This window comes from Cupressus sempervirens, chromosome 4 (genome assembly GCF_028749045.1).
Source record: "Cupressus sempervirens isolate cs-2001-9-10 chromosome 4, ASM2874904v1, whole genome shotgun sequence".
In the NCBI taxonomy this organism is placed as follows: Eukaryota; Viridiplantae; Streptophyta; class Pinopsida; order Cupressales; family Cupressaceae; genus Cupressus; species Cupressus sempervirens.
Genome location: NC_143121.1, coordinates 8,182,714 through 8,204,381, shown reverse-complemented (window position 1 = coordinate 8,204,381; position 21,668 = coordinate 8,182,714). Strand labels below are relative to the sequence as shown.

Here is a 21,668-nt window from a genome sequence, read left to right as displayed (position 1 = left end):
GGATTATGTGGCAGCATGTGATTAGAATGACATCACATATAACTTGATCTTTATATTCTCCTATAGAGAAATCCACTATTGTTTTCTCCCTTACAACAATATTTTGTGCATCACTGACCCAAGATGCCCTATATGGTCTATCAATAGGATACTTCTTCAATCCTAGTTTATTTACCATTTCATAAGACACTAAATCATCAAAGGAACTAGAGTCTATTATCATCTTACAAATCTTACCATGGCTCATGCAATTTCTCCTAAAAATGGATGGTTTGGTCTCCTTTTGCTGCTGCATTTGTGGTCCTCTTCTCACCATCAAAGATTCTCTGTCAAGTTCAGGGTCTACATTATCGTACTTCTTTTCTTCCTCTTCTCCTTGGATCAAGGTGACTCTCCTCTCCTCCTTCCTGAAATCCACACCTTTCTTAGGGCACTTGTAGTATTGATTGCCTACTCCTCCACATGTGAAGCATTTACCTGTGAAAACACTATTACCTCTTCAATTCCAAATCTTCCTCCCCTGAAACTTCCTCTTGTCTTAGATGTAATCTCTTTTCCTTTATCTTTGTCTTGATTTTTTGAAGTGTCAAACTAACTTCTTACACCTCTTCCTCTCATTGTTCCACCTCCTCTCTGATTTTCTTACCTCTCATTCTTTCTTTTCAACTTCTCCTCTACCCGGATTGCCAACTGAAAACATTCTCCAAGTGTCCTTGGTACATTCAATCCTATTTCATCTTGAATATTATACTTGAGGCCATTAATGTATCTAGCCACCTTCTCATCTTCATCTTCCAATCCTCCCCTAATACTCAGGCTATGGAATTGCTTAGTATAGGACATGACATCCATATCCCTCTGTTTCAAATTGTTCCTTCTTATCTTTATTTGGATTGCTAAATCAGATGATAAGAATTGATTTCTCACAATGGTCTTCATTCTCTCCCAATTTGAAATCTTATTCAATCCCCTTTTGATGTAGAGTTTGCAGCAACTACCTTCCACAAGCCAATAAATGGTTGTCATAATCCAACTTAGGATTCTAGGACTTCTCACAAGTCCTCTTACCCACTCTAGGTATACTCAACCTCTGAGCCAAACAAGGCAATCCCACTTCAAAAGCCTCACCAACTGTCACCAAAAATGGAGACAATCATGGACATACTATTCCAACCCAAAATCATCAATTTTTTTGGTTCCACCAAACTCTCAACACACCTTTGCACTTCTAGGCCTACAAACCTTGTAGCCTTCCAATTAGCTTCTTTGCACTTTTCTCCCAGTATCCCTTAATAACATAGGAACTTCTCCATAGGTACAAACACCCTTCTTGGCACCTACTAAGAATCCAAAATCTTTTGGGCTGATCTTGCTCCAACACCCTCCAAACTGCTTCTTGGTACCTAGGCTTAGTTGATCAAGTTAGGCTAGGGCTTTAAGGAAGAATGGGCAAGGTGGGTTCCCAAGACCCAAAACAGTTAAGGAAATCTCCAACATAGTCAATGCATCCAACTCCAGCACTCAAACTAATCATAAGTGTCTGCAACCATGGCTGTCACCAATTACCTTGCAAAAATTGGTCAAGCACATGAGCTTGCTTGATGTAGGGCCGACTTGGAAAAATATTTGCCCTTCTCTCCAGGCCTCTAACCTCAGGCATTATGTTGCCTAGTCTCCTATCTTGCATATCCCTTAGTTTTAGAGGGTGCCACCAGTGGGAATGCATGTTAGGGATGCATTTGTGGAAGGGTCTAGGAAACAAGGCTTTTCAGACCACCTTCTACTAAAATGCAGATAACTTTTAAACCCCAACTCTTTTTTGAGTCAAACCAAAACCAAAATTTTCCTAACTCACCCCAGCAACTATTTCATATACTTAGCAATCATAAAAGTTTCATATGAATCTATACCAGCGTAACAACCAAGAAATTACCAATAAATTTCTAGAAAATTGAAGTTTTAATTGTTTTTTCTCCAAACCACCATACACTTTGATCTCCCCCTTTCAACTGAGATCACATATGACATATATAAAGGTCTACATGACTGTTGGAACAATTATATAGGTGTTCCCAACCATAAAACAAACAAACAACCACTTTTTGCTAATAATGTTTAGACTCTAAATACCCTATTCTAAGGCCTTTTGGTCCCATGGAGTCACTTGGTTTATAACCACACCAAAATGCATGTGAGCCTTACATGTGCCTTTATTGCAAAACATAGACCAACTTGTAAAATATGGACCAAACCTTTATTCCAACTTCCTAATCTACTTGTATCCTCCCTTTCATGGAGTGGCAAGGTGTCTGGCAACATAGATACTTGTCCCCCCCTGCCACATAGGTTAGGTGCCCTGCACCACCTTTCCTCTCTCTCATTTTGAACACTAGTCCACCAAGTGAGTGATGTTCCTCTTAGTCTTGGATTTGTTTCTTTTACCTTCTTATCTGCCTCTATGTCTTCAAGATCAAAGTAGTTCTCAACGGCCTCTATCCACCCTAGCACTTCTTCACTATCCATTTTACCCTGGTATATTGGCAAATCAATATGGTTCTTCCCACCATTACCTTGTATTTCCTTAATGATTTTCATAAATCTCCTTTCTTCAGGATCATCTATTTTCTCATGCTCTTGCCTTGCATTACCAATCTCTTCTTCTTCATGGTTCTCTCCATGATTTCTTCCTCTAACCTCTTCTCCTCTAGGTTCTTTCCTTTCCTTTTCTAAGGATTCTATCCTTGCAATAAGCTTCAGCCTCTCTCTTCTCATCTATCTTTATTCCCTCACTCTATATGCTTCAAGTTCTCTCCTCTCTCTTTTCTCTCTTGCCAACTCTTCTCTCAATTCTTCAAGTTCTCTATCCATTTGATTTTTAGGAGGCATTTTCATAGCAAGTTTTCTTCCTTCCCAAGGGCCAACTCACTGATTCTCTTTCTTTCCTCACCAAGAAATCTTTGGAGACCACTTATGTACCTTTCAACTCTAGGACACACAAGGAGGAATTAGACACACCAAGGCTTCAACAAAGGGACCAACACACTAAGGATGACAAAGACTCCTATGATGACGAAACATACAACTTATCTACTCCCAAAAGACCTTGTTGATGCTCTAATACCATTTTATGTAGAGGATGGAGGATCTAACCACAAACTTCCAAATTCAAGCACAATATGGACCCAACCCCTATGTTTCAATGGTGTTCCCAAATGCACACAATGCCACTAAAGACTCCAAACTTGGATTTACATTCACCAAGTGTTCCCTCCACCTCTACACACCTTAAAAAACTTCAACCAACATGTTTCTAAGGTTTCAAAACCCACAAATCTTTAGTAGATACAAAAGAGACCAGTTTTGCCCTTTACTAGGTTATTCTCTTCTTTGGATCAGCAGACCCTGTTTTCTTAATTTTTCTCCCAAAATTTCCAAAACACCAAGAAAATAAACTAACTTTTCAGATACCCTTTTTTGATTTTTATAACATATCCAAAAATCAGATATCACTCCTTTGGAAAGATTGTACAGAACATGGCAGTTTGTCTCAGAATTAGGCCTAATTAGACCACTTTTACAAAGCAAGTACCCTTCAAACTTGAAATCTGACTTAATCCTTTTTAATAGTCTCTATTAATGATCTAAATCAAAGGATTTTCAAGATTATAGGTCTTGGTCACACCCCTAAACACCCAAACATCAAAACCCTCCTTAAAATGGCTTAAAAACTAGGGCCTGCTTGTTCAAACTCCAAAAATCAATCCTAGAAATTCTACTTCAGAATTCACCATGAATTTAAATATCTAAGATGATATTAGAACTCATTCCAATATCAGAAATCACTTACAAAACAAAGGATTCTTCAAGTTGCTCTTGAAAACCAAGCACTTTCATTCAATTTTCTGAGATAGTACGTACAAATCTGACCCTCTAGGCCATACAATCACAATTTATAAGTTTCAAGGGATGGTTAGTAACCCCCTCAACCACCTCCAATTGGTTTCATTTGTTAACTCTTCATAATATTTAATTTATGGAGTTTCCCTCCAAAAAACACATAACTGTTAATATTCAAATTTCTAACTATTAAACTATGCTTTTAATGGGCTTATTGAATGTTTTAACTTGTCTAATGATAAGATATGATCATGAAAACCTACATGAACCTATCAAATGACTCATCTACCATATGAAATCCTAAAATCCTATCTCATGCCCAATTACAACTATTTTCCACATATGAGTCCAACATTATAACTTGGTATGCTTCCATGAGCCATAATTGGTTCAAGGATTGCCCAATTGACTTCAAGAGATGCTCCATGACCTTTGTAATCCCTTGGATCTTCAATGTTCCCCTAATGAGCATGGGATGCTCCTGCATCACTTATCTTTATAAATAAATTGAAAACTAATTTCCGTGATATTACCAACTACTATTTTGTATCTCATAGGAGACTCCTAGTGCACATGAGGTCCGACGGGACAGTTATGTATATTTGATGATGCAGCCACTCACTCCTGAGGAGGAGCCTACAATAGTAAGTTGTAGTTTGAATTCATGACTAAATATGTTATAAATTTAGCATGCTATGAATTATAATGTTATAGTTTAAATTGGAGATTCATCTCACAAAGGTATTTGAACATATAAAACCTATAATTAGAGAGCTACCAGCATTGCCGAGGGCATACGAGAGAACTCATGACTGGCGCAAGAGGTCGATGAGAGAGGTATTTATTATGAAATTTTGGTAGTATTAATCTCCATTATGGAAAAGATCATTATGCATTTGAGTAATTCAATGTTAGATACATAGAATCATATAAATTTAGTACTCTAACTTTGGGTTTTCCTTTTTTGTTTATGTAGGAGGCATCCAATCCACCTAGTGCAGCAAAGAGGCTGCATTTTGATTATCCACCAGCACCCTAGGATAGTATAGTTTTCGTAGGATGCATCATGAGACATTTTTAGATGGCATATGCCACATTGTATACAGAAACATTGATATTATACACATTCTAATGGCATGATCAGCCACATTTTGTATATGGATCTATGTATTTTGATATATATTTGAGTACTTTGTCTATGGATACATGATCTTTGATATATATTTTTGTAAAATTTTGTCTATGGATACATGTATTTTGATATATATTCTTGTCATTTATGTGCACAATGATATACATATTAATTTAGTATTTAGTATTGTTCAATTTATCGTGGATCATGTGTCATGCCCTAAATTTTACTAGTAAAAACACAACAATTTTTTACTTTTTTTGTAGCTTATGAAGTCGCATAATAAATTACATATTGTAAAACAAGGTTATCATTGAATAGGAGTTCAAGACTCATGTGGATAGTGTCATCCGGTTGTAACTTTTTAGTCACAGGTGGTTTTCAAATAGATTGGATGACAGTCTAGTTCAAGTTAGCGTCATGAGTCAAACGAGCAAGTTCAATATACAACACTCATAAATTAGTGAGGTAATTCATATCCTAACAAGACTCTGATACTAATATTCTATTAGGGTCTGTCGGTTGTATCATATGGACTAGGTCGTGATTCTAGCATGTAAGGGAAGGGGATCAAAATTACTTATTATCCTCATTACCAATGTAAACACATTCATTAATCATTACAATATATATTAATGTGACAATTACTATATGGTGTGGAAGTGTAGTATATCTTAATTGATTAAACACACGTATCTAGAGAATTTAGATTTAGTACTCATCACATGAGCACCCTTAGTCAAATAAGAAAATGTGCACTTATCTACCACACTATATCGGATCTAACCATTGGAAATTAGAAAAGATATTCCCCAAAGCTAGCTTTGAAGTCTACATGATGGAGAAGGGGCCACTTACATTGATAGTATCCATCATTCAACACATTAGTTACACAACTTATGGAATAAACAATTTGTTTTATGTGCCAAACGTGTATCATGTGCTTGCATCCATATCTTATTGGTTATAGGTCCTCTCGAAGATTGGACCAATACTGAGTCATTTTCTCCCTCTTTACTCTATTTAGTCATCCTTATGCATTCTATCAACATTGCTTCCTCACCAAACTAGCACTCACTACAGTTTCCTAAACACAAAAATTACTATTTCAATACATAAATTAAACTCACTCTAACAAAAGACAATTACTAACTATCTAGCTCATCAACTAGTAACTAATCTAGCTACATTGCCATGCTTTTACATTTACTATTTTAATTACTATAATTACTATACTATTACATTTACTTTTTACATTATTACATCTAATTATTCACCATAAGCTCACTTTCTCACTATCAATATTATTATTATCAAAGCATGTTAAGATTCAAATTAGTTTCATAGTACGAATTAGTAAGCACATAAAATGAGGAACTCTTAGTAAGTCTAAGGGCCAATTCAAAGTACTTAACTCAATAATAATTCATGATCTGTATTTAAACACATCCTACTACACCATCATATTGAGTGTCTCAATTTAAATTTGTCAGATGAATTGTTTATGCAAGGATTAGGTGCAAGTGTATAAATAAGGTTTGTATATAACATACCTTGTCATTCTGACATATATGTATTCATCATTCCATGCAACTAACATAGTAAAATTTGGTGTACATGAATCATATTATCATTAATTATACATAGGGTACATGAGCTGACGAGCTACCTCTAATGACATGCCTATTGACCCTTATTACATACTAGCTAACTAATGCTTTATTCCTACACTACATTTTCAAATTGGCATATATATTTTATCAACTTTGATATTCTACTAATATCTTCAATCGAATCCACAACATTCATTATCTAACTAACATTCCCTCAAGCCAAATATAAAATTCACTTGACATTAAATCCAACATCTACACAGGTTTTTCATGCATTCAATTCTATCTAGTAACTCTTATCTATCAATGTGCTTTATTGACTAGATAAAACTATATTTGAGTTATTATTTTAATCCACCATCCATCCTTATCCTTGATTCTCCAATCCCATCATTCCGACAACTTACTTCATATTAACCCTATTATATGCACATCCAACTATCCTAATTTACAATCTTAACACTAATTTAATTAAACCCTTCGTACATAACATCATGTTCAATTATATATGCATTCTTGTAAACTTATTTATTTCATTTAATTTATTTTCCTATATTGAGCTTTTCCATTACCATATGGTTTAATTGTTACATGTTTCTAAATGTGCCCGTTGATATAAACATTACCCTTAAACTAAGGTCAAATACACTAAGTGTCATTATCCTCTATTCAAGACTTGAAATGATTAAATAATTATCTGATAAAAATAAAAACAAATCTAAAGGGTGAATCTCGTATCTATCTTAAATCCTCATCATCTCCTAAATCTTACAAAGGCCACATTTCTTCCTACATGTGGTCCCCACAAGGTCCCATGTGGGTCATGTGCAAAATTTTGACTAATCCAAGCCTTAGGACATCTTCTTCCCATCCCTCCAATCAACAATCCTAATGTGAACAAGTCATATTAAATGTCAACTTGACATTCTCCTAAGTACAAATCCCTTGTGATTGCTATCCCACTCCCCCTTAATTTCAAGTCGACTACCTATGCTTGGGAACATTTGACCACTGTTGCAAGGAGGGGACGACTAGTGCATAAGATAAGGATGTGACATAAACCCTTTCTCCTATGCAACCAAGTATATTAATGGGGATGAAACCCCTTTTCAAGAAGGCAAGCTCAAGGATAAAAGTTTTGACATGACATGTCAAAATGAATGTCAGATTTAACAATACGCCTTGGGGAGTGGAGAAAACTTTTTGCATTATGATGGCTTAGGAAATGTTGGGGGCTACTATAGAAGAGTGGTCAAGATCAATCTTGGCTTTTATTTTATTTTTGAGTTAAATATTTAAATTTTTCATATTCTCTAACACGCACACTAATATGCCTTTATTTATTTAATTACTAATTTATTATTTGAGTGTTGGATATGACTTAGAGGTCACAAGATTGTAATGTGTACCATTCTTTCACTTAGGAAATATATTAGTCTAGGACACTCATTAGTCTCTATATGCTATTATTATTTTTATTTTTATTTTTATTGGATAGCATTCTATAATCTGGGAATATTCTTTAATATTTTATTGCTCTATATTAAGGAAGGGATTTATTTGCCTTTACCATAGATTTTCTAGAGAGGAAATTGCATGCCTACAACAATGTATCTCATAGATTTTATTATGTCTTCTCTTACAAAAAACTTCATTTTGTTATATCATGAAATTAATTTGATGATTTTGTTGCTTAGAATTGCATTAAGCTTGGTAATTAAAATCAATGTTATCCATGCATGTGATATGAACATAAAATTTTTCTTCAAAATTATTGAGTGCACAACAAGAATGTAAGCAATCTAATAAGTTTTAAATTTATACAATCAATGGTATCACATAACATCTATGGATTGTTATTATCAACTAGTCATTTACAATACCACAAGGAGAAAACTTTCTTTCACATTTTCAAATGATAACAATGATGTCAAAGCAAATATGTGACTCATACCAATGCTTTCATAACAATATAAACTCCAAATGAAACATGCATATACAACCTTATCAATTATTTCCTCTACACGTACATTAGGTAACAATGATACAATATCCTTCCATCACAATGGGGCAACATAAGGGACTTTTCAAAATCATAAGGAACATGGACATTGAAAGATATGGACAATGAGGAGCATGAACATTTTCCAACATGATCGTTGAGAACATGAACAAGCTGGTGAATCCTCCTTCACAAATGAGGGCACAATGTCAAGTTTTCTCATCCAACATCAATCTACAAGATGATCATTCCAAACCATTTCCATTTCTCCCTTGGACACAAATCTGCATATGCAACACAACAAAATAACAAGGACCATGGGTGCTTTCCACCCAACCATAGGCCTCAAAGAGACCACCCCTGCGCTAGGGAACAAGGCTCAAACTGGGATACACATACAATCTTTCAATGCATAAACACTACATTTCAAACTTGAAAAATTCCCCCCCAAGGCTATTTCACAATGGCTTCACAGATGGAACCATAAACATAGGGTGAAGATGTGTTCTAAAATGGAGACTTGCCATACCAAACCATATCTACAATAAACAATTTTCATGCCCTCTCGGGGCCATCATAATTCAAAAAATTTCATGCCGTCTTGGGGCTATCATAAATCAACAATTTAGTGCCCTCTTGGGGCCTCCACATTTCCTCCTCCAAACCCACTACCATCAGCTATAACTCCTCAAACTTCCTTTCTACACCATACTTTCCTTATCACCCCCATCAAGATATGAAATGTTATGGCATACAATGGAGCCCATACTCCAAGGTTCTCAATACATTTTTCGAACCCAACTTAAGCCCTTCACCCTGGACTTCTCTTCCCTTCCCACAAGGGTGAGTATAAGTCCCACTCCCATAACAATACTCAAGCACAAAACAAGAAAACAAAACCAAGCAGAAATAAACATGAAATTTTCAAGAGCACATCACATTTTCACAACACAATATCAACACCCATAATACAACAAGGAAATAGATGAAATCCAAACCTTATACTCACAATACTTCACACAATACAACAAGATGCATAATGGTGTCACACTAATCTACATGGAATGAACACCATTCAAGGACTCACATGAATGCTACTCCACAATGCAATGTAATGCATACTCCATTGATAAACTCCACACTTGCATATTTGCTTAACCATGCTAAAAGAAAGAAATGGAAAAGAAGAAAGTTTGAGATACCAACCTTGGTCCAAGCTAGGGTAAGGATAGTTGTAGTAGAGCTCCCCTTATCTCCCTCCAAAACCTAACTGTCTCTAAAATTAGAGAGTGGGCAAACACCCCACTAGTTTGGCCAAGACCCTCTAATAAAGCCTTCCCACTAACTTATTTTAGCAAAAACACTAAGCCACTCCATCCTTACAAAATTGTCTCCTCTAATGGTTCATTGATAGCCCTCATGAGCTCTGAGTTATGACCCTCGAAGGATTGACCTCAAAATGCACTTAGAGCACCTTGGAGACTCCTTGGTATGGGGTGGCCGCAAATTATGGATGGTCTTTGTGGCCAGAACAAGGGTGTGACTAGGGTTCACCCACCCATCTGGAGCTAATGGCACTGACAATTCGATGCCAAGATCAGTAGTTTCAAAGTTACGTTGTGGTGCACCTATGAACTGAGGTACACTACGAGTTTTGGCATCGAGCAAGATCACTGTGTTGAATCCAAATAGAATGTGATCTCTCAAAAATGAGATAGGTTATTTTAGGCCTTAGTATTACTATCGTGTAGCATTTGATAGTTCATCAATAGCCCTCATGAGCTCTCAGATATGACCTTCGAAAGATTGACCTCAAAATGCACTTAGAGCACCTTGGAGACTCCTCGGTACGGGGTGGCCGCAAATGATGGATGGTCTCCTTGGAAGGAAAAAGGGTGTGACTAGGGTTCACTCACCCATCTGGAGCTAATGGCACTGACGATTCGATGCCAAGATCAGCGGTTTCAAAGTTACACTGTGGTGCACCTATGAATTGAGGCACACTGCGAGTTTTGGCATCGAGCGAGATTGTTGTTCTAAATCCAAACAGAATGTGATCTTTCAAAATAGAGATAGGTTATTTTAGGCCTCAGTATCATCGTCTTGTAGCATTTGATAGTTCATCGATAGCCCTCACGAGCTCTAAGTTATGACCCTCGAAAGATCGACTTCAAAATGCACTTAGAGCACCTTGGAGAGTCCTCAGTAAGGGGTGGCCATAAATGATGGATGGTCTCCATGGCTAGAAAAAGGGTGTGACTAGGGTTCACCCGCCCATCCAGAGCTAATGGCACTGATAATTCGATGCTAAGATCAGCAGTTTCAAAGTTATGCTGTGGTGCACCTATGAACTGAGGCACACTGTGAGTTTTGGCATCAAGCGAGATTGTTGTGTTGAATCTAAACGGAATGTGATCTCTTGAAAATGAGATAGGTTATTTTAGGGCCCAGTATCACCATCCTATAGTATTTGACAATTCATCGATAGCCCTCATGAGCTTTGAGTTATGACCCTCAAAAGATCGACCTCAAAATGCACTTAGAGCACCTTGGAGACTCGTTGGTACAGGGTGGCCGCAAATGATGGATGGTCTTCGTGGCTAGAAAAAGGGTGTGACTAGGGTTCACCTACCCATCCGAAGCTAATGGCACTAATGATTCGATGCCAAGACCAGCGGTTTCAAAGTTACGCTGTGGTGCACCTATGAACTGAGGCACACTGCGAGTTTTGGCATCGAGCGAGATTGTTGTGCCGAATCCAAATAGAATGTGAAGTTTTCAAGAAAGGTTGACCCCTTTGACTTGTATCATGAAAGGTTGCTTTGTGCCTTACTTGATTATTTGAAGAATACTCCATGTGTCACTATCTTTCTTGGAAAAAAAATTGCTTTTGAACATCAAGCTTACAATATTATCAATTATTGTAAAACTTTTTCAACCAAGTGAAAACATCAAGTGCAAATATTTGTTTTCATTTTTTGCTAAGGGGAGTTTCATAAATTTATTTTGAATTTCTATGTCTCTAGTGCTTGAACATGCTTAAAATGGCTCTTTGGTCTTAGAGCTATTGGTATTTTCTAACTTCATGGTCTATGATATGCATACTAAGAATTTCTTTCACTAAATGGTTTCCTTGATCTATTGACTACACTTAAATTTGTTCACTTTTCATCTCTCTTTCTTTATCTACATTGCTATTTGGGATTTTTTTGTAGCTCTTGACTTGAGTCACTAGTGTTGTAACCTATTTGGACAATTTGTTTGACAAGTCACTCATTCATTTCTATCTCTCTTTGACATGTGAACACTCTACCTCTCTAGTTTGGACATCAAGTTATCTTGTGTCACCTTATTAGCTTCCTCTAGTCTCCTTCATGCTTTATTATCTATCTACCACTATGGTATTCAAACCTTGTGCTACCAAACCTCAACCAAATCTAGATGATCATGATATCCTCCATGCCACTAAAGAGTTTCAAGATCTATATGTTCAATACAAAGAGCTAGAAGAGACAAATAATCTTTTTTACCTTCATCTCTCTAAGCACATGATAGAAATCAATTCTAAACTTGAGAAAGAGTTAGAGGAGAATATTGCATTCTTAAATTAATCTCCCTTAAGACCTTTACATACACACGGGTCATCTTCTTCAAGGTCTACATATTCTATGCCAAGACATCAAATATCTTCATCTTCTAGATCTAAAGACCTCTTTAGAGAACAAGCAAGTGATACCTTCTTTGAGCCTATGCCAAACTTTCATTATGGACCTATCTTTGACCAAGATAGTGATGAAGACATGGATGCATTCTATTCACTTAAGAAACAACAAAATTATCGTGGAGAAATTTTTGAAATTTTTTTTACTCCATTGGAAGATTCTCATGATAACATCTTGCAAACACTTCTTGATAATGAATCCATCACATTACTAGAAAAATCTAGACCTTATGAACCCAAAATCAAACCTCCATGGTGGAGAAATTATCATTATTTCCACTTCCATGGAAGAAAATTTCATAAAACTAAAGATTCCATAGTGTTAAAACATAAAATCGAACATCTCATTTATGATGGGATTGTTGATACCTCTAATGACTCATGTGTCACAAGATCATGTTGATGAACCTATGTCAAGTGATGATTTCCTTGACACCTTCACTTCTTATAACACTAATGAGCCTCCTAAAGTGTCAAAGATTTCAAAAATGCCTCCACCAAACAAAGAACCTAATTATTTCCATATAGACCATGTGTATCCTCAAGGGCTACAACTAAAAGAAAATCAAGGTAACCTTCACTTGTCTTCAAACCTTTTCCATGCTACTAAAACTAAAGATCCTCAACATTCATGCAATACTATGATTACTATGCCCACTTTAGCTAATCTTGCATTATTGCTTTAAGATTCTATCATGCACACCTCACATTTTCCCTTGTCCTTAGAAGGTGCTCCATATCAAGATGACTCTCAAAAACAAAAATATATAAATAAAGATCAAGATCAAACACCTTTTCATCTCATCCAAAATTTCACCTTCTATATCCTGTGTGTTACCCACCTCCTACATATGATAAGGATACCATTTCCACTACCTCCATTGAGCTTACTGAAACTTATGGGAAAAGTGATCTTTCTATGCTATATAAAGAAAGATGTCAAGATCAAAGTGTCCCCTCATGTTCTACTTCTCCATATCCACATCAAAACTATGCTCAAGATTCAAACACTCCTATCAAAGGTCTTTCTCCTATAAAAGTTGCTCATGAGTCTATTGATGACTTTGGTCATGCTACTCACTCTAAAGATGTTGAAATCCCTAGTCACTATCCCTTTGCATTTCGTAATTCTATCTTTGGTCCTTATCCATCTAATCTAAATTCTTCAAACCTTCTACTACACTTTCTACTTCTAGCTCTCCTAATGTACCTCAAGATAAACAAGACATTCATCCTAGAAAATAACTATCCACTCAACCATCTAAATCAGTCATATCAACCTTATTCATCCATAAGTTCCAAATCTTTTGGAAGCAATTTGGATTTTCAACACAAGAAATACAATAATACAATAAAAAATAGAGATCATTATGTCTCATCTAATCCACATGTGAATGGACATAATGAAAATATATTGAAGATACCACAAAGGTTCACTATTCAAAAAGTGAAATCAAAGAAAATATGGGCTCCTAAACCCATTATTGAAGAAATGTGTTATAAATTTTCCAAAGGAAAATCTAAAGCTATATGGATTCCAAAGTCTCTCTTGAAAGACTTTAATATTGAACATAAATCTAAGTTGACATTCAATATTTCAAAGGCTTCCACTCCATTTTCTTCCAAACATCTTTCTCAAAAGCTTACAAATATTCCACTCAATCTTCTTCTAACATTGTCCTACCAGCTCATACATCTAAACCTTGATCCATTTCCTCCATGATTCCTCCATCATTCAGAAGACCCTACAAGGTGTGTGTAAATGTTGATCTTCCCCACTTTGTCACCTACCCTTATGCAATGTTTTCAAAGCTACACTTACCTACTATCCATACTCATACAATCCTTCCAAGGAATGAACTCTTATCCTACTATCATCTCACTTCCTTTACCCTATCAACATCATTGAGAATACTTATCTATGGTCTTGGCTTATCATAACTTATCGTTCCTTTAGGAACACTATCTAACTTGAAAATAGTTGACCTATTTCTAATTTTTTTTTAAATAAATAGAAAAGAAGATAAAAAATGTGCCTTGGTGAAAACCATTATCTTAGCCATGAGATTACCTATTTTACTTTATCATTCACTCATAGCCTTCATATCCAACTTCATATCATGTCATTATGCATGTGCTATCTTGCTTATTGGCTTTAATTTCTTACCCTACATGCTATCTTCTTTCATGGATTTCATGGCTTATCCCAAATGTGCTTCATACAACTTTTCAATATGAAAGTCTTTCAAAATATTATACAATATTATGACTCTTTATGCTTTCAAATACTATGATTGGTTGCAAAATGGAAGAAATCAAGTATTATAATTGTTCATCCATACTTTCTAGATTTTTCTTATTTGATTAGTTTGATAAAAATAGTTTTAATAATCATAATGCCAACTTTATGTCAAATAAGGAAAAAACCAAATTTGTAATAAGATATCTGCATGCAATTATCTTTCATATAGTTATAAATGCTCTTAAAATTGTCCTTATAGCCTTGTATCACATGCAAATATGATTTACAAGAACTTGTTCAATATCTTCCTCTTATAATTCCTTACAAAGAACCTACCAAAATACAAAAACAATATAAAAAAAAGTACACATTTTACATCATAATACATCATACATTTTAGAAATTCTCCCCAATACCACCCCCCTCCAACTCTTCATGATGTACCTACATTCCAATATCATAAAAAAATTAGCAACCTATTGCCTTAAACAAGATAATCATCAATTCATTAAATCATTATGAAGAAAATAACATAAGAAGTATATATACCTAGTCCAGTATTTCAATGGGGTCCTCTCTCTATTTTAGGGTCTCCAATAGGGCTTCATGATCAGCATTAGCAATAGTAAAAAGTTCTATTACTTTTGGTCTTCCTTGATGCTTCAATAACTTTACATTTGTTGCTATAATAAGATGCGAATATATATGAATTACTTTGTGCTTCTGATAGTCTTCGAATGCAGGAATTCTGTTCCTTCTAAGAATGTATGTCCGTAGCCATGTTCCAGCAACAACCACTAAACTAGTAGGATATGTGAATCCATCATCATTCGTGATCGATTGTGCAAGTTTTTGTTTTCCTCTTACACAACATGCTAACCAATAATCAAATTTCTCATCATTCCCTTGTGGTGCAACCAATGCAAAGACATGTCCTGGCTGAACTAGATCTGATAGATGGTTATGCTCAAGTGAACTATCCATGTCATCATTTTTTATAGAGGGTATGATAGACAATGGAGTCAGATAATGTGGAGCCCATGTGTCCACCCACTCACTTGACTCGCAGTGATCCCAATCACACTGAAAACAAGTACAACAAAAGCAAGCTAGTTGTCATGTCCAAATGGTCCATGTACTAGAATCAGAGCTCTGAAATGAATGCATTTTTGATGAGTCTCTCACTATAGCACAATCTTATCTATCACCTATGGACCCTGAATCAAGAGTCCCCCCCTGTGATAATGCTAAACTACACCAATCAACAATGCTACAAGCATCAAGAAGCTCTATTGTTGAAATCTTTAGTTGCTCCTTAATTAGAGCTCTCTTCACACATGCCCCTGCTCCATCATGTGCCCCTTTTCCATGGTTGAACTCAAAAGAACTCCAAATATGAGGCACCCCTCTCTCTACGTGCATCCTACACAACCAATAAAATATGCGAGCATTCTTGAATTGACTTGTACAATTATCTAACCAAATGATATGTCTATCCATAGCAATTGCACGCTCATGTAAGAAATCAAAAAAATTCTCAAAACAATGTTGCACAAACTTGTGAGAGTGAGATCTATCATCACTCATAAAAAAATGATACTCTCTAATAATCTTTCGATTATCTTCCACACTATCAGGGGCATGTCTATATGTTATGTGAAAAAAAATTGCAATCTGAATGGAGTTGTAATACTGAGATTGTGTTTCATTTTGAGGTTGCAATGTGTAGTTCTCAGCAAAATCAACAACTGATATAATAGTGCCAATGGGAAAAGTCTCCTTACACGTTCTAAATTGTTGATCCAACCACTGGGACCTATGACTATGTCTTGCATACTTGTAAAAAATATTTGCCTTGAAATCTGAAATAAAATTAGCCACACTAATATCTTTTCAAACCAATTCACATCTAGAGCTCTCACTCCCACTCTTCAATGTGTATTTCATCGTTTCATATAACCTTTTTTTCAGTATTGTCTTTCCAAGATCTTGTTTGCACCCTCATGGAAACATGTGTCAAACTTGGATAAGCCACCACATTCTGAACACTTCTCATTTAAGAAAGCATTTCTATAACAGGAACAACCATCAACTCTATGACATAAGAGTTGATCTATGTAATGATCCCATCTTTTGGCCTTCACATTCTCCAAAGTCTAAGTGGAGGATAAGAAAATTAAAGTCATTCAATTAAAATTAAAAGGTGACTTTTTATTAATAGCTTCTAGGGTTTGTATTAATTATTGGAAGGACATAAGCCTCTCATGATTTAATTAATGATTGCTAGGGAGGATTTTTTAGGGTATGCATTAATTATTGGAAGGAGGAAGCTTTAAGCTCTTGCAATTAATTAATGTTTTAGTGCCTTCCAGAAGGATGAAGAAAAGGATAAATAGGGCTGAAAGTCTCATTGCTGAGCATCGAATGATTATAACTTGCATTTGATAAGAGCTTGGATGTGTGAATCACACTCTTTTTTGGCAATAGGGGACGTTCATTCTCTGTTGTAACATTCTAGACATCATTCCCTTAGGGTTTGGCCTTTGAAATACATCTCTTTGTACTTGATTGTAGCATTTTTAGAATTAATATAATTTTAGTAGTTGGTTTGGCTTTTTGGCATTCTTGGGTGTCCATTATAGTGGTATCAGAGCCATAAGTCCTGCCATCCTGTGGAGATCATATTGATAGTTAGATAAAGATGTATATTAGTCCAGAACAAGATGTGATGTTAAAACAATTATTGGGTACATTAGAGAAGGGGTAATGTATGCAACAAGAGCATAATAGGATGTAACAAGAGCAGAATAGGCAAATGGATATGATGTTGCAGCTTATGGCTAGACAGATGGGCATCAACATTGACAATTTGTATGTTGCTCCAGAGCAGAAGGTAGACAATTTCTTAGGTGGGATAGAGACACATATAGAGCCAGCCAACTATGATGTTGGTGATGTGGGCATTTCAATAGAGTTAGTGGAGACATGCATGTAAAGTTAGGAGACCACATATGAAGCCTTATCAGGGGATGGTGATGTAGAAATAGTGAAATTAGGAGAATGCAAGGGAACTGTCATATCAATAACCACTTCTATGTTAGTTGAACCATCCAATGAGGAGTTTGGCAGTAAGCATGCGGTTGTAGATGTGTGCTCTGATGATAGTACAGTTTTTATTGCTAATGGGGTGAGCAATATAGTGACAAAGTCATATTATACTATCAATCAACAAAGTGTTAATGTTCACTCTTGGGATAGTACTATGTTCAACATGGATACAACATTGTCTTATGACAATTTGATGTTTGAGGCTGATCATTTGCCTAAGTGGAGTTGGGCTCAGTTTTCACCATCTACAAAGATTTAGCCTTGTGTTGCAGTAGTTGGGAGGAAGAGGTTTCATAGATCTTCTATGGAGCTACCTTCTAGTGACATCGAGACTTATACTTCATTAGCACAAGTTTTGGGAGCTAACTTGCAGGACATATGGTTGGTCTTAATGATGTTCATTTGTAGTTTGTTTAATATGGATATCACATATTACTTCAATCCGGATCCAGGTGGAGGTTGGAGTTCATTATGTTACTTAATTGCTTGAGGACAAGAAATTTCAAGGAGGGCAGATTCGTAATGATCCCATCTTTTGGCCTTCACGTTCTCCAAAGTCTAAGTGGAGGATAAGAAAATTAAAGTCATTCAATTAAAATTATAAGGTGACTTTTTATTAATAGCTTCTAGGGTTTGTATTAATTATTGGAAGGATGAAAGTCTCTTATGATTTAATTAATGATTTCCATGGTGCTGGAAATGAGAATGAAGTAATTGAGAGGGGGAGGGGGTGAATCAGTTACCACAAAAACATTTCACAGTCCCTTAGACATCTAAAATCTTGATCTTGGTTATAGATTACTGAAACTTGATAATGCAGCAAATACTAATAATTATTAAGAACTGGTAACCAAAACAATTCAGCAATCATGAACACTAAAGACACCAGATTTAACATGGAAACCCAATATGGGAAAAACCACCAATGTAACTAGTTACTGGTTTTCACTCTTCTGAAGTGAGCATTGTTAGGAGCCAACCCTGTTAAAGGTTACAAAACACACTGTTAGGTGTGACCCTGTTAGAGGATTTAATCACCCTATTAGGAGTGGCCTTGCTAGAGGTCTTTAGAACAATTCAATTGAATTGTCACCTTGTTAGAGGATTTACAATAGGGTTGTTAAACCCACTCTATTAAGAGATTTTGAGTTCACAGTTACAATGGTTAGAAAGAAACAATGAAGTGACCTGATATAATGTGCAACTTATCTTTGCTGATTGCAGATCTCTGTTATGCTTGACTAGATCCTTACTGATCACATACAACTTTGTAGCTCCTTCAATGCATCTGATCCTTCATCACACTTCTTCAACATTCACTCTTATGTTCAATATTCACTCATTCCATATCCATACATTCACACTCTTATGCATCCAAATTCTTACTTCTCCGAATTCACAACTTGATCTTTCATATATACCTTATAGATTATCTTAGTCGGCTCTAATCACTGATCAATAATCAAACAAATACAATAGTCGGCTAAAAAAAAAATTACAAACCAACAAATCCCTTTACTGGCTGACACTGCTTGGTTAATACTGTTCAAAAAATAATTCTTGTGTTAACCGACTGAGCTCGATTAATACAGCAAACTCCGTGACATCCCTTCAATCACCAGGAGAACTCGATAAGTATAGATGACTGAGTGAGCTCGATAGAAACTGTCTTTGCCAAATTCCCTTTGGACACCGAGTGAACTTGGTAAACACTGAATTTCCTTTATTTACCTTCCCAGATCGGTAAACACTAACTTTTCTTCAGTTACCTTCCCAGCTCGGTAAACACTAACTTTTCTTTGGTTACATTCCTAGCTCGGTAAACACTAACTTTTCTTTGCTTACCTTCCCAACTCGGTAAACACTCTGTTATAGTTTCCTCCGATCACTGAGTGAGCTTGGTAAGTACTGAACTTCCTTCGTTTAACCAAGTTAGCTCGGTAGAATCTATCTTTACAGTGTAATATACATCAATGCTCGGTAGACTCTGTAAACGACTATGCTTACCTTCTGAGCTTGGTAGACTCTGTCTGATGACTGATATGACAATTTTGTAACATCAAAGACAACATTCAATTAACCAATCGTATCCAACAATCTCCCTCTTTGGCATTGATGGCAACACAACATGTCATAGCAGAATGAAATTTGAAAACAAGTCCTTCTCTTAGTGCAGCACTATATGTCAACATAATACTTCTCCCTCTTAGATAGAAACTTCTCCCTCTTTTAGTAATCTCCCTCTGTGAAGGAATTGTATAACAGAAAGATATGACAGTTTTATTTTCCCTTTACAAATGCTTACAAATTTCAGAATAGGTATTACAGTTTTACTCTCCCTCTTTGACAACACATGCCAAAGACAATATAACACAGTAAAAGCTCTTTTCATATGCCAAAAGTATTTCTCAACTGGATTATAGTGTACCTCATATAAAGATTCATATGCAATGACTTCAATACTCTGTTGCATCAACTTGATTGATTTTCAACTTGTTATAGGTTGATGCATCACTTAAAACTTTATTTTAGTGAACTTCAGATAGGGGAGTGATCCCTAACTTACCTCTAAGATACAAGATTGTATCCTTAGGTAATGGCTTTGTGAATATGTCAGCAATTTGTTCCTTTGTATGCACATATTCCAGTCTGATCTCCTTGTCCTGCACCAATTCTCTGACAAAATGATATTTTATTGCTATGTGCTTGGTCTTGGAATGCATCACTGGATTCTTGGATATGTTGATTGCACTAGTATTGTCACAAAACATAACAACTGGTTCTTTGATTTCCATCTTCATTCCTTGTAATAACTGTTTAAACCAAACAATGTTGGAACAGTTTACTGCTGCAGCAACATACTCTGCCTCTGCTGTAGATTGGGATGTACAATTCTACTTTTTGCTTGTCCAAGAAACCAATCTCTTTCCAAGAAAGAATGCTCCTCCACTTGTGCTTTTTCTTTCATCAAGATTCCCTGCCCAATTAGTATCAGTAAAAACTTTCAAATTCAAATTACCTCCAAGTTTGTACCATAGTCCATAATCTTCAGTTCCTTTCAAATATCTCATTATTCTTTTGATTGCCATTAGGTGAGTGTCTCTTGGTTTTGCTGAAAATCTTGCAAAAATACCAACTGCAAGAGCAATATCTGGTCTTGTATGAACTACATACTGTAACTTTCCAATCATAGATCTATACAATGTTTGGTCTAATTCTTTGGATTCATCATCTTTGGTAAGTTTCAATCCAGTACACATAGGAGTTCCAACAGGTTTACAGTCCTCCATGCCAAACTTTCTCAATATCTCCTTGATGTATTTTGACTGAGTGATGAAGATGCCATTCTTATTTTGTTGGATTTGAAGAACAACAAAGAATTTTATCTCACCAAACATAGACATTTCAAACTCCTTGTTCATTTGTTCTGAAACTTCTTTGCAAAGATCATCATGCCCTATGAAAACAGTATCATCTACAAATATTTCTGCCACGACAATCTTATTATCTAGACCTTCCTTTATATACAAGCTACTATTATCATTAGCTCTTTGAAAACCAATCTGAATAAGATAATTATGCAATCTTTCATACCATGCTCTAGGAGCTTGTTTTAGACCATACAGTGCCTTGTGTAATTTGTAGACCATGTTCCTTTTATCTGGATCAACAAAACCTTCAGGTTGTTCAATGTAAACTTCTTCGTCTAGTATTCCATTGAGGAATGCTAACTTGACATCCATCTGATAAACTTTGAATCCTTTGTGAGTAGCATATGCAAGTAAGGTTCTGACTCCTTCCAATCTTGCAATAGGAGCAAAAGTTTCTCCATAATCTATACCTTCTTCTTGTGAGTATCCTTTGCATACCAATCTAGCTTTGTTTTTGGATACCTTACCATCTTCAGTCAACTTGTTTCTGAATACCCACTTGGTTCCAATTATATTCTTGTC

The 21,668-nt window shown here is 35.8% G+C and overlaps 1 protein-coding gene and 1 long non-coding RNA gene across 2 annotated transcripts in view; both read left to right on the top strand.

Annotated features, from left to right (window-relative positions):
- Nucleotides 1-21,668, top strand: part of LOC149559668 (uncharacterized) — a 216,412-nt gene that overhangs the window by 33,629 nt on the left and 161,115 nt on the right. The window lies entirely within an intron of this gene.
- On the top strand, nucleotides 1,450-5,118 carry LOC149559670 (uncharacterized). Its single transcript, XR_016363300.1, has 3 exons — nucleotides 1,450-4,541; nucleotides 4,668-4,734; nucleotides 4,874-5,118. It is a non-coding gene; the product is annotated as an uncharacterized LOC149559670 (long non-coding RNA).